The 14787-nt window shown below is 38.4% G+C and overlaps 1 long non-coding RNA gene across 1 annotated transcript; it reads left to right on the top strand.

Annotated features, from left to right (window-relative positions):
* Positions 1-11238: 11238 nt before the first annotated feature.
* Positions 11239-12872, top strand: LOC129629268 (uncharacterized). The gene is made up of 3 exons (XR_008703118.1): positions 11239-11378; positions 11505-11654; positions 12690-12872. It is a non-coding gene; the product is annotated as an uncharacterized LOC129629268 (long non-coding RNA).
* The last annotated feature ends 1915 nt before the right edge of the window (positions 12873-14787 follow it).

Here is a 14787-nt window from a genome sequence, read left to right as displayed (position 1 = left end):
TAAGAACCCAATCTTCAGGACCCATTTTTCACTAGTGTACGAGATTACTGGCTTGACTGCTCTCTCTCCCTTTGGACTCTCCATTTTCTCCACCAGGTCACCTGTATCTCCTCCCTAACCCCTCTCTACTCTACCCAACTCTGTGAATTTCTGTGTGTTCCAGACGGTGGAGAACACTTAAGGAACTGATTACTGGCTGGATCTGTCTCCCTCCTTTTCATTTCCCCCTTTTATCCTTCTGGCCACCTCTGTCTCCTGCCTCCTTCTTCTCTTCCCTGTATAACTCCGTGAACATCTCTGAGCGGTCCAGTTGTGGAGTGCACATAAGGAAGTGACTACTGGCTAGCCCACTCTCTCCACTATGGATTCCACCTCATCTCATTTGGGTCACCTCTAACTCCCTCCTCCCTCTTCTCTTCTCCATGTAACGCTGTGAACCTCTCTGAGTGACCCTCACAGTAGAGAAACTTTTCATCTTTAACGTAGATGTTTTATCAGTGGTGCTGTATAGAAGGATAAGTTTTGAAACTACTGTAAAATTAAGACCGATAACTGGAAGTAGGAGGCTTAAGTCCAATCCCTGACTCCAGGGAACTCCTGACTCCAAGGAACATTAATTGACAGGAGCTCATCAAACGCCTCCATACCGACACTGAAACCAAGCACCACACAAGGGCCAACAAGTTCCAGGGAAAGACATAACAAGCAAATTCTCCAGCAACAAAGGAACACAGCCCTGAGCTTCAAGATACAGGCTGCCCAAAGTCACCCCAAAACCATAGACATCTCATAACTCATTACTGGACATTTCATTACACTCCAGAGAGAAGAAATACAGCTCCATCCACCAGAACATCGACACAAGCCTCCCTAACCAGGAAACCTTGACAAGCCACCTGTACAAACCCACACACAGCGAGGAAACGCCACAATAAAGAGAACTCCACAAACTGCCAGAATACAGAAAGGACACCCCAAACTCAGCAATTTAAACAAGATGAAGAGACAGAGGAATAGCCAGCAGATAAAGGAACAGGATAAATGCCCACCAAACCAAACCAAAGAGGAAGAGATAGGGAATCTACCTGATAAAGAATTCCGAATAATGATAGTGAAATTGATCCAAAATCTTGAAATTAAAATGGAATCACAGATAAATAGCCTGGAGGCAAGGATTGAGAAGATGCAAGAAAGGTTTAACAAGGACTTAGAAGAAATAAAAAAGAGTCAATATATAATGAATAATGCAATAAGTGAAATTAAAAACACTCTGGAGGCAACAAATAGTAGAATAACAGAGGCAGAAGATAGGATTAGTGAATTAGAAGATAGAATGGTAGAAATAAATGAATCAGAGAGGATAAAAGAAAAACGAATTAAAAGAAATGAGGACAATCTCAGAGACCTCCAGGACAATATTAAACGCTACAACATTCGAATCATAGGGGTCCCAGAAGAAGAAGACAAAAAGAAAGACCATGAGAAAATACTTGAGGAGATAATAGTTGAAAACTTCCCTAAAATGGGGAAGGAAATAATCACCCAAGTCCAAGAAACCCAGAGAGTCCCAAACAGGATAAACCCAAGGCGAAACACCCCAAGACACATAGTAATCAAATTAACAAAGATCAAACACAAAGAACAAATATTAAAAGCAGCAAGGGAAAAACAACAAATAACACACAAGGGAATTCCCATAAGGATAACAGCTGATCTTTCAATAGAAACTCTTCAAGCCAGGAGGGAATGGCAAGACATACTTAAAATGATGAAAGAAAATAATCTACAGCCCAGATTATTGTACCCAGCAAGGATCTCATTCAAGTATGAAGGAGAAATCAAAAGCTTTTCAGACAAGCAAAAGCTGAGAGAATTCTGCACCACCAAACCAGCTCTCCAACAAATACTAAAGGATATTCTCTAGACAGGAAACACAAAAATTGTGTATAAATTCGAACCCAAAACAATAAAGTAAATGGCAACGGGGTCATACTTATCAGTAATTACCTTAAACGTAAATGGGTTGAATGCCCCAACCAAAAGACAAAGACTGGCTGAATGGATACAAAAACAAGACCCCTGCATATGTTGTCTACAAGAGACCCACCTCAAAACAGGGGACACATACAGACTGAAAGTGAAGGGCTGGAAAAAGATTTTCCATGCGAATAGGGACCAAAAGAAAGCAGGAGTAGCAATACTCATATCAGATAAAATAGACTTTAAAACAAAGACTGTGAAAAGAGACAAAGATGGTCACTACATAATGATCAAAGGATCAATCCAAGAAGAAGATATAACAATTATAAATATATATGCACCCAACACGGGAGCACCGCAGTATGTAAGACAAATGCTAACAAGTATGAAAGAAGAAATTAACAATAACACAATAATAGTGGGAGACTTTAATACCCCACTCACACCTATGGATAGATCAACTAAACAGAAAATTAACAAGGAAACACAAACTTTAAACGATACAATAGACCAGTTAGACCTAATTGATATCTATAGGACATTTCATCCCAAAACAATGAATTTCACCTTCTTCTCAAGTGCACATGGAACCTTCTCCAGGATAGATCACATCCTGGGCCATAAAGCTAGCCTTGGTAAATTCAAAAAAATAGAAATCATTCCAAGCATCTTTTCTGACCACAATGCAGTAAGATTAGATCTCAATTACAGGAGAAAAACTATTAAAAAATCCAACATATGGAGGCTGAACAACACGCTGCTGAATAACCAACAAATCACAGAAGAAATCAAAAAAGAAATCAAAATTTGCATAGAAACGAATGAAAATGAAAACACAACAACCCAAAACCTGTGGGACACGGTAAAAGCAGTCCTAAGGGGAAAGTTCATAGCAATACAGGCACACCTCAAGAAACAAGAAAAAAGTCAAATAAATAACCTAACTCTACACCTAAAGCAACTAGAAAAGGAAGAAATGAAGAACCCCAGGGTTAGTAGAAGGAAAGAAATCTTAAAAATTAGAGCAGAAATAAATGCAAAAGAAACAAAAGAGACCATAGCAAAAATCAACAAAACCAAAAGCTGGTTCTTTGAAAGGATAAATAAAATTGACAAACCATTAGCCAGACTCATCAAGAAACAAAGGGAGAAAAATCAAATCAATAAAATTAGAAATGAAAATGGAGAGATCACAACAGACAACACAGAAATACAAAGGATCATAAGAGACTACTATCAACAATTATATGCCAATAAAATGGACAACGAGGAAGAAATGGACAAATTCTTAGAAAAGTACAACTTTCCAAAACTCGATCAGGAAGAAATAGAAAATCTTAACAGACCCATCACAAGCACGGAAATTGAAACTGTAATCAAAAATCTTCCAGCAAACAAAAGCCCAGGTCCAGACGGCTTCACAGCTGAATTCTACCAAAAATTTAGAGAAGAGCTAACACCTATCCTGCTCAAACTCTTCCAGAAAATTGCAGAGGATGGTAAACTTCCAAACTCATTCTATGAGGCCACCATCACCCTAATACCAAAACCTGACAAAGATCCCACAAAAAAAGAAAACTACAGGCCAATATCACTGATGAACATAGATGCAAAAATCCTTAACAAAATTCTAGCAATCAGAATCCAACAACACATTAAAAAGATCATACACCATGACCAAGTGGGCTTTATCCCAGGGATGCAAGGATTCTTCAATATCCGCAAATCAATCAATGTAATACACCACATTAACAAATTGAAAAATAAAAACCATATGATTATCTCAATAGATGCAGAGAAAGCCTTTGACAAAATTCAACATCCATTTATGATCAAAACTCTCCAGAAAGCAGGAATAGAAGGAACCTACCTCAACATAATCAAAGCTATATATGACAAACCCACAGCAAACATTATCCTCAATGGTGAAAAATTGAAAGCATTTCCTCTAAAGTCAGGAACAAGACAAGGGTGCCCACTTTCACCATTACTATTCAACATAGTTTTGGAAGTTTTGGCCACAGCAATCAGAGCAGAAAAAGAAATAAAAGGAATCCAAATTGGAAAAGAAGAAGTAAAGCTCTCACTGTTTGCAGATGACATGATCCTCTACATAGAAAACCCTAAAGACTCCACCAGAAAATTACTAGAACTAATCAATGACTATAGTAAAGTTGCAGGATATAAAATCAACACCCAGAAATCCCTTGCATTCCTATACACTAACAATGAGAAAACAGAAAGAGAAATTAAGGAAACAATTCCATTCACCATTGCAACGGAAAGAATAAAATACTTAGGAATATATCTACCTAAAGAATCTAAAGACCTATATATAGAAAACTATAAAACACTGGTGAAAGAAATCAAAGAGGACACTAACAGATGGAGAAATATACCATGTTCATGGATTGGAAGAATCAATGTAGTGAAAATGAGTATACTACCCAAAGCAATCTATAGATTCAATGCAATCCCTATCAAGCTACCAACAGCATTCTTCACAGAGCTAGAACAAATAATTTCACAATTTGTATGGAAAAACAAAAAACCTCGAATAGCCAAAGCGATCTTGAGAAAGAAGAATGGAACTGGAGGAATCAACCTACCTGACTTCAGGCTCTACTACAAAGCCACAGTTATCAAGACAGTATGGTACTGGCACAAAGACAGAAATATAGATCAATGGAACAAAATAGAAAGCCCAGAGATAAATCCACGCACATATGGACACCTTATCTTCGACAAAGGAGGCAAGAATATACAATGGATTAAAGACAATCTCTTTAACAAGTGGTGCTGGGAACTCTGGTCAACCACTTGTAAAAGAATGAAACTAGAACACTTTCTAACACCATACACAAAAATAAACTCAAAATGGATTAAAGATCTAAACGTAAGACCAGAAACTATAAAACTCCTAGAGGAGAACATAGGCAAAACACTCTCTGACATACATCACAGCAGGATCCTCTATGACCCACCTCCCAGAATATTGGAAATAAAAGCAAAAATAAACAAATGGGACCTAATTAACCTTAAAAGCTTCTGCACATCAAAGGAAACTATTAGCAAGGTGAAAAGACAGCCTTCAGAATGGGAGAAGATAATAGCAAATGAAGCAACTGACAAACAACTAATCTCGAGAATATACAAGCAACTCCTACAGCTCAACTCCAGAAAAATAAATGACCCAATCAAAAAATGGGCCAAAGAACTAAATAGACCTTTCTCCAAAGAAGACATACAGATGGCTAACAAACACATGAAAAGATGCTCAACATCACTCATTATCAGAGAAATGCAAATCAAAACCACTATGAGGTACCATTTCACGCCAGTCAGAATGGCTGCAATCCAAAAGTCTACAAGTAATAAATGCTGGAGAGGGTGTGGAGAAAAGGGAACCCTCTTACACTGTTGGTGGGAATGCAAACTAGTGCAGCCACTATGGAGAACAGTGTGGAGATTCCTTAAAAAACTGGAAATAGACATGCCTTATGATCCAGCAATCCCACTGCTGGGCATACACACTGAGAAAACCAGAAGGGAAAGAGACACGAGTACCCCCAATGTTCATCGCAGCACTGTTTATAATAGCCAGGACATGGAAGCAACCTAGATGTCCATCAGCAGATGAATGGATAAGAAAGCTGTGGTACATATACACAATGGAGTATTATTCAGCCATTAAAAAGAATACATTTGAATCAGTTCTAATGAGGTGGATGAAACTGGAGCCTATTATACAGAGTGAAGTAAGCCAGAAAGAAAAACACCAATACAGTATACTAACGCATATATATGGAATTTAGAAAGATGGTAACAATAACCCTGTGTACGAGACAGCAAAAGAGACACTGATGTATAGAACAGTCTTATGGACTCTGTGGGAGAGGGAGAGGGTGGGAAGATTTGGGAGAATGGCATTGAAACATGTAAATATCATGTATGAAATGAGTTGCCAGTCCAGGTTCGATGCACGATACTGGATGCTTGGGGCTGGTGCACTGGGACGACCCAGAGGGATGGAATGGGGAGGGAGGAGGGAGGAGGGTTCAGGATGGGGAACACATGTATACCTGTGGCGGATTCATTTTGATATTTGGCAAATCTAATACAGTTATGTAAAGTTTAAAAATAAAATAAAATTAAAAAAAAAAAAAAAAGAAGAAATGGGAGAAAGAAGTCGAAAGAATTTTAAAAATTCACCTTTAAGAAGAAGTTTTCCTAATTGAATTTCTTCCATGATATGTATTGATATGTATTTATATGTGCTGGACAATAAACACGGCTCATTTGAGTGTGTTTCTCATGCACTAAAGCAGTGTTTCTCCAAGTGTAAAATGCCTGCTAGCGATGTACATGATGTTTTAGGTGAGACATCAAGGAATTTATTTTAGTAGTTATGATTTATTTTAATAAAAATTAGAAAAAACACTGGTTTTCCATTTATAGCAGTGACAAAGTCTATTTTTAGAAAGAAACATATTTAGTAAAAAAAATCTATATAAATAAAAAATAATAATAATACATAAAGCCTATTAAATATGTCTGGAATGTCTGAAGTTCGTGACACTGTAGACATCTGAGAGAAAAAGAATGGTATTATCTGTAACTCCATCTTTCACTATTTGTGTCCCTTTCCCGTGTCACCACTCCTCATGGGATAGCTAGCACTGTGCATTCTCCACCCCATTTTATTTCTCTCTTGGGTCTGTAAGAAGACAAGTCCTTGCATTCTCTCTTCACAGTGAGGCCCTATGACTAATCCTGGTCATTGAAATGTAGCAAAAGGAGAAGTTTGTCCCTAACCTATGATCCTCTACTTGTTTTCTCTGTTCATCACACGACTGACCACAGAGAGTGTGGCTGAAGATTTTCCAGGTGTTTATAGGGCTTCCCTGATAGCCTCATTGGTAAAGAATCTGCCTGCTATGCAGGAGACCCTGCTTCGATTCCTGGGTCAGGAAGATCCACTGAAGAAGGGATAGGCTACCCATTCCAGTATTCTTGGGCTTCCCTTGTGGCTCAGCTGGTAAAGAATCTGCCTGCAGTGCAGGAGACCTGGGTTTGATCCCTGGGTTGGGGAGATCCCCTGGAGAAGGAAAAGGCTACCCACTCCAGTATTCTGGCCTGGAGAATTCCATGGACTGTACAGTCCATGGGGTTGCAAAGAGTTGGACACAACTGAACGACTTTCACTTCACTTCACTTCACTTCACTATAGTATTCTGGGTAAAACCATCGCTGCTGCTGCTGCTGCCGCTGCTGCTAAGTCACTTCAGTCGTGTCCAACTCTGTGCGACCCCATAGACGGCAGCCCACCAGGCTCCCCCATCCCTGGGATTCTCCAGGCAAGAACACTGGAGTGGGTTGCCATTTCCTTCTCCAAAAAACCATCACAGGAGCATCTAAAAATTCCTCAGGACAGATTAATATATATGCCCCAAGGAGGTAAAGCTGTAATGTCAAGGGATTGCAGAGGCCAAAGGAAAGTGTAATAAAAGCCAAGGCAGCAGCAATGCTTATGCAGTGTGTTACCTGCCAGGAGTTGTGTTAAATGCTTCACTTGCATTATCTTCTACAATCCTCGCCATAGGCCAATAAAGAAAGAACTAAAATTTCAGAGTTAAAATCACCAGCCCAGGTTCTCTTTGCTCTTTTCAGAGGCAGAACTTAAATATAGAAAACTCAAAGTGGAGATCAACTTAACTAGGATATGCCATCTAAATAGATTCAGGGATGGGAAAAGTAGAAGCAAAGCAATAGAGAGAGAAGTTCAAGATGGCATGGCAGTGTCCCCCACAGCACACTAGGTAAAAGGAATATTCATCTTAACCACAACACAGACCACTTGGTATCCTGGTGAAAACAAGCATTTCCATTATTTTCGTGTTGAGTTTATGATGCTGGTGGATCTCTGGTTGAAATCAAGTACTTAGAAGTTCTAGTTTAGTCTGCTCAGAAATAAAGATTTAGGAGTCATTGGCCTTAAGGAGGTAAATAAAACTAGAAAACAGGTCAAAATTATTTAGGGAGAGAGCACAGAGTGAGGCTATAAGAACACCAGTGATAGTGCTTGAAGCTACCTTTTGCTTTAAAGAGGAAAAAACAGAGAAGGAAACACAAAGAAACTTTCAAAGAATTAAGGGATACTGTTTAGACTGAGCATAATTCAACTCATTAGATATTCTTTCAGTGCCTATTAAGTATAAGGCACCATGCTAGGTTCAATGGATGATTCTGTCTACAAGACAGAATCCTAAATTCCTAAATGCTTTTCCTTCTATCCAGGAAGAGCATCCTATACATATGGTAATAGAGGACGAGAAAGAGAGAAAGTATGCACAGTCAATTTCAAAGATGCTTTTACCTCCAGCTGCCCTTTGAGATTGGATATACACAGGAGACCACTTAGATCAAATGGATTAAATGAGCTTAAACAAGTAAGTAGGAAAATCAGTAAATAACTATTCCCACCAAAATTGCCCTACTTTTTATTCTTTTTCCTTTCTTTCCCAGATTAGTTATAGCAATTGCTCTGGCAGAAATGCCTCCCAAGCCTAGGCCTCCCAGGTGGTGCTAGTGGTAAAGAACCCACCTGCCAATGCAGGAGACATAAGAGATGGGGGTTCATCCCTGGGTCACGAAGATTCCCTGGAGGAGGAAATGGCAACTCATTTCAGTATTCTTGCCTAGAGAATCCCATAAACAGAGGAGCCTGGTGGGCTACAGTCCATGGGGTCACAAAGAGTTGGACATGACTTTGCACACATGCAAGCCTAGGTATCCACCTAAACTATCTGGGAGAGCACTTGTTTCCATGGATCTAAAGGACCATAGAACTATGAGTCATTGTGTCGCAAACTATCTATTTTTACAGATGTGGAAAAACGAATCAATGGGGAGCTGAAGTGAGTGATGTACTCAGATTGTTGGTGATCCAAGCCTGGAATCCCAGGCTCCTGCTTTCAAATTCAACACGTTCTCTCCTACAACACTTTTTCTTTGTCCACAGCTATTCAGCTAATTGTCTAGTCTCCCACAAGAAATATTTCTAAGTATTTTCCTTCTATAGATTCTAGTTACCTACTTTAAAGAATACAATAATTGATCAATCATTGGGTCAAGTTCAGTCCTTTTATTTGAAGCCAGATCATGAAACAAAAATTGGACCCAGGCTGTTCCCAGAGAAGCTATTATCTAACAAATAACATATTATCTATTTTTAAACTTTAGAATCTTTTTCAGGATTCATAAGTTGGGGGTTTATGGGCAGAAGGATGGATAGAACAGAAAGCTTCACAGAAGATCAATACTTTTTTCATCTTATAACCCCTGAACCAGGGATGTTGTATCTTTTTTCTTATTTACCCACAGTAATTACTTTAGCAAAGGACATGATTTGTATTGATGCAGTAATAACTCATGAACATATATTATTAGAGGATGAAAGCTACATTGAATCAAGTGGTGTTGAATTAAAGGGAAAATGGTTAAAGAAATTCACTCTGGGGCTGAAAGATTATATGTCAAGCTATAGCCTAAAGTGAATTTTTATGGCTAAGTTATAAACCCTTGGAAATACTGAGACACTTTACTGCAGTTGGCATCTTTACGATTAGATCAAGAGAAGTACCATCTTTAGAAACTACCAGATTTGCTCCAGCAGAAATAGCAGCTTGGGGCACATCCAAGGAAATGAGGGAGAAAAATTGTGATGAAAGGGAAACTCCATGCATTTGAGACCATTCTGTAAGTAAAGGAGAAAAATGAGCTCAAGACCAAAACAAAAGAAGTGGGGATGGTAGGGTGGGGATAAGAAACCAAGGAGATATTGGGTAAAAAAGAGAGAAATATGTGACTAGAGAAGAGACTAAGAAAAAGAGGAGAGTGAAGCAGAAGGACAAAGGAAAATATAAAAAGGCAGAGACACGGGGGTCATTTGAACATCAAAATAATAACAGATTAGAAACTATTTTAGATACTATTGAATAAGATAAGAATCTATGAATCTCTTCTGATACAAATTAATAAGTACATAAACAGGGAAAAAGGAAAAGCTCTTCCTTATGATAGAATGCCAACTAATCAATTTGGAATGAATAATGAAATTCTAAAAATCACCATTTGGCAACCATCATAGTACTAATTTGGAGAAGGCAATGGCTCCCCACTCCAGTACTCTTGCCTAGAAAATCCCATGTATGGAGGAGCCTGGAAGGTTGCAGTCCATGGAGTCGCTGAGGGTCGGACACGACTGAGCGACTTCACTTTCACTTTTCACTTTCATGCATTGGAGAAGGAGGTGGCAACCCACTCCAGTGTTCTTGCCTGGAGAATCCCACGGATGGGGGAGCCTGGTGGGCTGTCGTCTATGGGGTCGCACAGAGTTGGACACGACTGAAGTGACTTAGCAGCAGCAGCATAGTACTAATTGATACAACAAAGAATCATCAATACACTGGCTAAAAAATGCAGGATAAGATTTTGATGGGAAACAACATGTTTATATATTCTCATAGTGAATTGTGATGTTGTGATTTATAATAAGAAACATAATTAAAAATATATAATAAGAAATGTTAAAGTGTTTAGTTACTCAATTGTGTCTGACCCTCTATGACCCCATGGACGGTAGGCACCAGGCTCCTCTGTCCATGGAATTCTCCAGGCAAGAATACTCAAGTGGGTAGCCATTCCCTTCTCCAGGGGAAATTTCTGACCCAGTAATCGAACCTGGGTCTCCTGCATTGCAGGTGGATTCTTTACCAACTGAGCCACCAGGGAAGCCCTAATAAGAAATATATATAGATCCATTTATGGCACAGATCTCCTAAAACCCTTCGAATTTCCCAAGTGTTGAGAGGGACGAATGTATCTCTCATTGTGTTAGTTAAGTGAGTTTTGGATGGGGGATGGCTGCTAGTGGGGAAAACCTGGAATGAAATGTTGAAACTTTCAGTACCACCCCCCTGACTTCAGGGGAGGGGAAAGGGGCCTGCAGATTGAATCAATCACCATTGGCCAATAGATTAATCAGGAATGCCTATGTAAATTAAGCCTCCATAAAAATCCAAAAAGAGGGTACCTAAAGCTTCCAGGTTGGTGAACCAGAATGCTTCCACATGCCATAATGCCTGGCCCCGAACTTCACAAGGCGAGAAGCTCCTTTGTTTAGGACCTTGTACATGTATCTCTTCATCTGACTTTTGATTCACAAGTAAACTCATTTCCCGAGCTCGTGAGCTGCTCTAGCAAATTAATTCAATCCAAGAAGGGGATCATGGGAACTTCTGATTTTTAGCCAGTTGATCAGAAGTACAGGTAACAACATGGAACTTGTGATTGAAGATGGGTGAGCCCTCAACCTATGAGTCAAATGCTATTTGCAGGTAAATGGTGTCAGAATTAGGTTGAATTGTACCACATCCAGTTGATGTAGAAGAGTTGCTTGATGGTGTGGGGTTAAATGAAATCACAGGGGTGGGGCCTTAATCCAGTAGGACTGGTGTCTTTAGGAAGAGAAAAAGACACCAGGAGCATGCATGCATGAGCAAAGGCCATGTGAGTACACAGCAAGAAGGTGGCTTTCTGCAAGCCAGGAAGAGATGCTCAGCAGAAAACAATCCCAATGGCCCTTTGAACTTAAACGTCCAGCCTCCAGAACTGTGAGTAAATAAATGTTTTGTTATTCAGGTCACAAGCCTATATTCTGTTATGGCGGCCTGAGGACATTAATGCAGAATACACATTTTAAACAAAATTAAGATGCTAGTCTATGTACCATTTTGTATCCTTCCTTTTTGATTGGAATTTTGCCAGATTTTTAATATTCTTTGAAAATCTTATTGTTGAAATAAATATATAATATTTCAACATATTGGTACATCTTGGATTATTTAACTAATCTATTGGATATTTATGGTGCTTCCAATTATAAAAACAATTTAATAAGCATTATTATAAATTATTATTGGCCTGTACTTCTAATGTTTGATTTATAATACATTCTTACAGGTAAGGAAAAGTCTACAATCTTGATATAACTTGTAAAATTTCTGTCCAAAATTATTGTACCAAATTTTATTTCTAGGTAAATTATTTCATAATTCCTGCTTCACTGCACATTTTCCTCCTTCAAGTATCTTTTAAACAATATTTACCAACTTGATAGGTGATATTTCTTATCTTATTTTGGTTTCAATGTGAATTTGTTTCATTTCTAGTAAAAGTAAGACCTTTTTATACATGTATTGATCATTTGGTTTCTTCTTTTGTAAATTATCAATATCTTTTTACCATCTCTCTAGTTGATTGGTTTGATATTGATTTTTAAGCACTCTTTACATATTATAGATAGTAACTTATTTCTCTTGTTTGCTGTAAAACTTTACTTCAAATTTTTTTAAAAATAATTTTGTATTTATTTAATCCTAACATTATCCAACTAAAAGTACAAGTATATGTTTCCTTATAACCCAAGGGGTTTTATTTCTCTTTGTTCCTTTGATCAACTCTAATGTCCACAAAAGATCTTCTATATACTACAAAACCTTGTTATAACTTGGTTCATTATCTCCAAGATTTAAGGTAAGGTAGGTCAAAGAATGTTCCCTGAACCAAGCTTTGTTCAGTAAAAAACTGATGTTATAGAATTAACCTCTAACCTAGTCCTAATTCTTTTCTCCAACTCCATCTTATAGGAATACTGCAGTGGTTTGAAGTGTTGAGTTAGATATGTCCGGAATTTCCAATTACTGTGAGAGGAACTCAACCCAGCATTTTCAAAGCTTGACATCAAATGACCACCTTATTTGAAAAGTGCTTTTTAAATCTCTGTCATTGCACAATTTGGAGTCTTTGGCCAAGATAAATAATTATATTTATTTTCTGTTGTGGAGACTTTGTCTTTTATGAAGGAATTTTGAATCTGTTCCAAACATATTTTGTGTTTCTAAATCATCCAACTGTGATATAAAAATAACATATATTAACTTTATTGGATAAAATGATGAAAACTGGGTCAATCTTAAAGAGCATGTAGTAATTTCAAATAATGATGTGCCAAGTTTTTCATCATGATCTAAAATCCTAAAGATTCTGTGTGTTTCACATACTTTTCACATATTTAAAAAATTATAGCTAGGCTTTTTTTTTCTCTCTGCGCTGTTTATGATTGGATAGACATAATCACATTTGAAAGGAATGTTGTTTATGCAAACTACATCACAGAGAAGAGTTTTGAAAAATAAGGGGAAGCGTGCATTACTTAGGTATATTGCAAAGTACCTAAATTGAAGAATTAGAAGAAGTGTGTACGTATTCAGCAGATGCAACTTAGCCTTAAGTGGGTTTCTTTACACCTCTATCTTCAATTTTTATTCATGAAGCTGGGAATAATAGTTGTTTTATCAAAGAAATTCAGTGAGTATTACAATTCTTATGAAAGCACTAATAGGGCTTACAATTTATGACATCTGAGAGAGTGGAATTTGTCCTGTAAATAGAATTTATTTGATTTGCAAGGTGTTAAAAAAAAAAAAGGCTGAATCTGAGTATCCTCAGACAGACACACACCTAGTTGGCATTTGCACTTCTTATTGTCTTATTCCCCCCACCCCCACCCCACCTTTACACATGATGCCTTTTGGCCTATGCAAAATTTGTGTGTGAGACCATCTGGTTGTTCCAGGTGCTCTGTACAGACCACTCTGTATTAGGTGTTTCTGTAAAAAAGCAGTGACCTGGGTCTTAACTCGGACCTATTGAATCAGAATCTCTGGAGGTTGGGGCCTGGGAATAGGTGCTTTTAATAAGAACCTCTGGACAAATGTGAGAGACTATTATTTTTCATCTTTAAAAGAGCAACCATGACACATTCACAGAGTCTTCAGGGAAATTAAAAACACTCACTTTTACAACCACAGGCAGAATGATCTAGAAGAATTTAACTTGGACTCTTGTTTAATTGTATACTTTTCATGAATAACATTAAATATAAACGGAATAGGCATGGAAAATTTATTCCATCTTCCTCAGTTTCCTCCCCTGCAACACGAGGAGTTGGAGCAGAAGCTCAATGGGCAATTTCCTATTGGAATTGCAAGAGATGGTGCACCCAGATTCATAGTCAATATGTGGACACGCAGACAGACTGCTAAATTTAAATACTGCACTTAGATGCGGTGTTGAAAAATACCGATTCTTTCCTTCTGTGGTGGACACCTGTTGTTTTGCCTTCCTAGCATTTCTTCTTGTGGTGAAAGAATCCCAGTTGGACTTTGGGGAACCATCATTCAAGGTGAGACTGTTCGTTAAGGTCCCGTGACCCAAGCTTGGCTAATCAGATGGTCTTTTCCTGAAACTGGCATCTTAGATGAAGTAACTCTGGGGCAGAAAGTTAAGTGAAGTGAAGTGGTGGTCACACAGTCGTGTCCAACTCTTTGCGACCCCATGGACTGTAGCCTGCCAGGCTCCTCTGTTGATGGGATTCCTCAGGCAAGAATACTGGAGTGGGTTGCCATTTCCTTATCCAGGATCTTCCCAACCCAGAGATTGAAGCTAGGTCTCCCGCACTAAAGGCAGATTCTTCACTATCTGAGCCACCAGGAAAGCCAGCTTATTCACGCAGAAGGCAGTGCTAGGAAGAGACTGTCCACAGCTCCTGTTACAAAGACCTGGATCTATGGACGACTGCAGATCTTTTCAGCTGATGTTTTTTTGTTTTTTCTTTCCACTTGAGTTATCCAGTGACAACTGCTCCCAAAGAAATTTAATTCATTTTCCTGCAAACATCTTGGC

This window comes from Bubalus kerabau, chromosome 15 (assembly GCF_029407905.1).
Source record: "Bubalus kerabau isolate K-KA32 ecotype Philippines breed swamp buffalo chromosome 15, PCC_UOA_SB_1v2, whole genome shotgun sequence".
Classification (NCBI taxonomy): domain Eukaryota; kingdom Metazoa; phylum Chordata; class Mammalia; order Artiodactyla; family Bovidae; genus Bubalus; species Bubalus kerabau.
The sequence above is the reverse complement of the archived record's forward strand: the minus strand, read 5'-3'. Positions and strand labels throughout refer to the sequence as shown.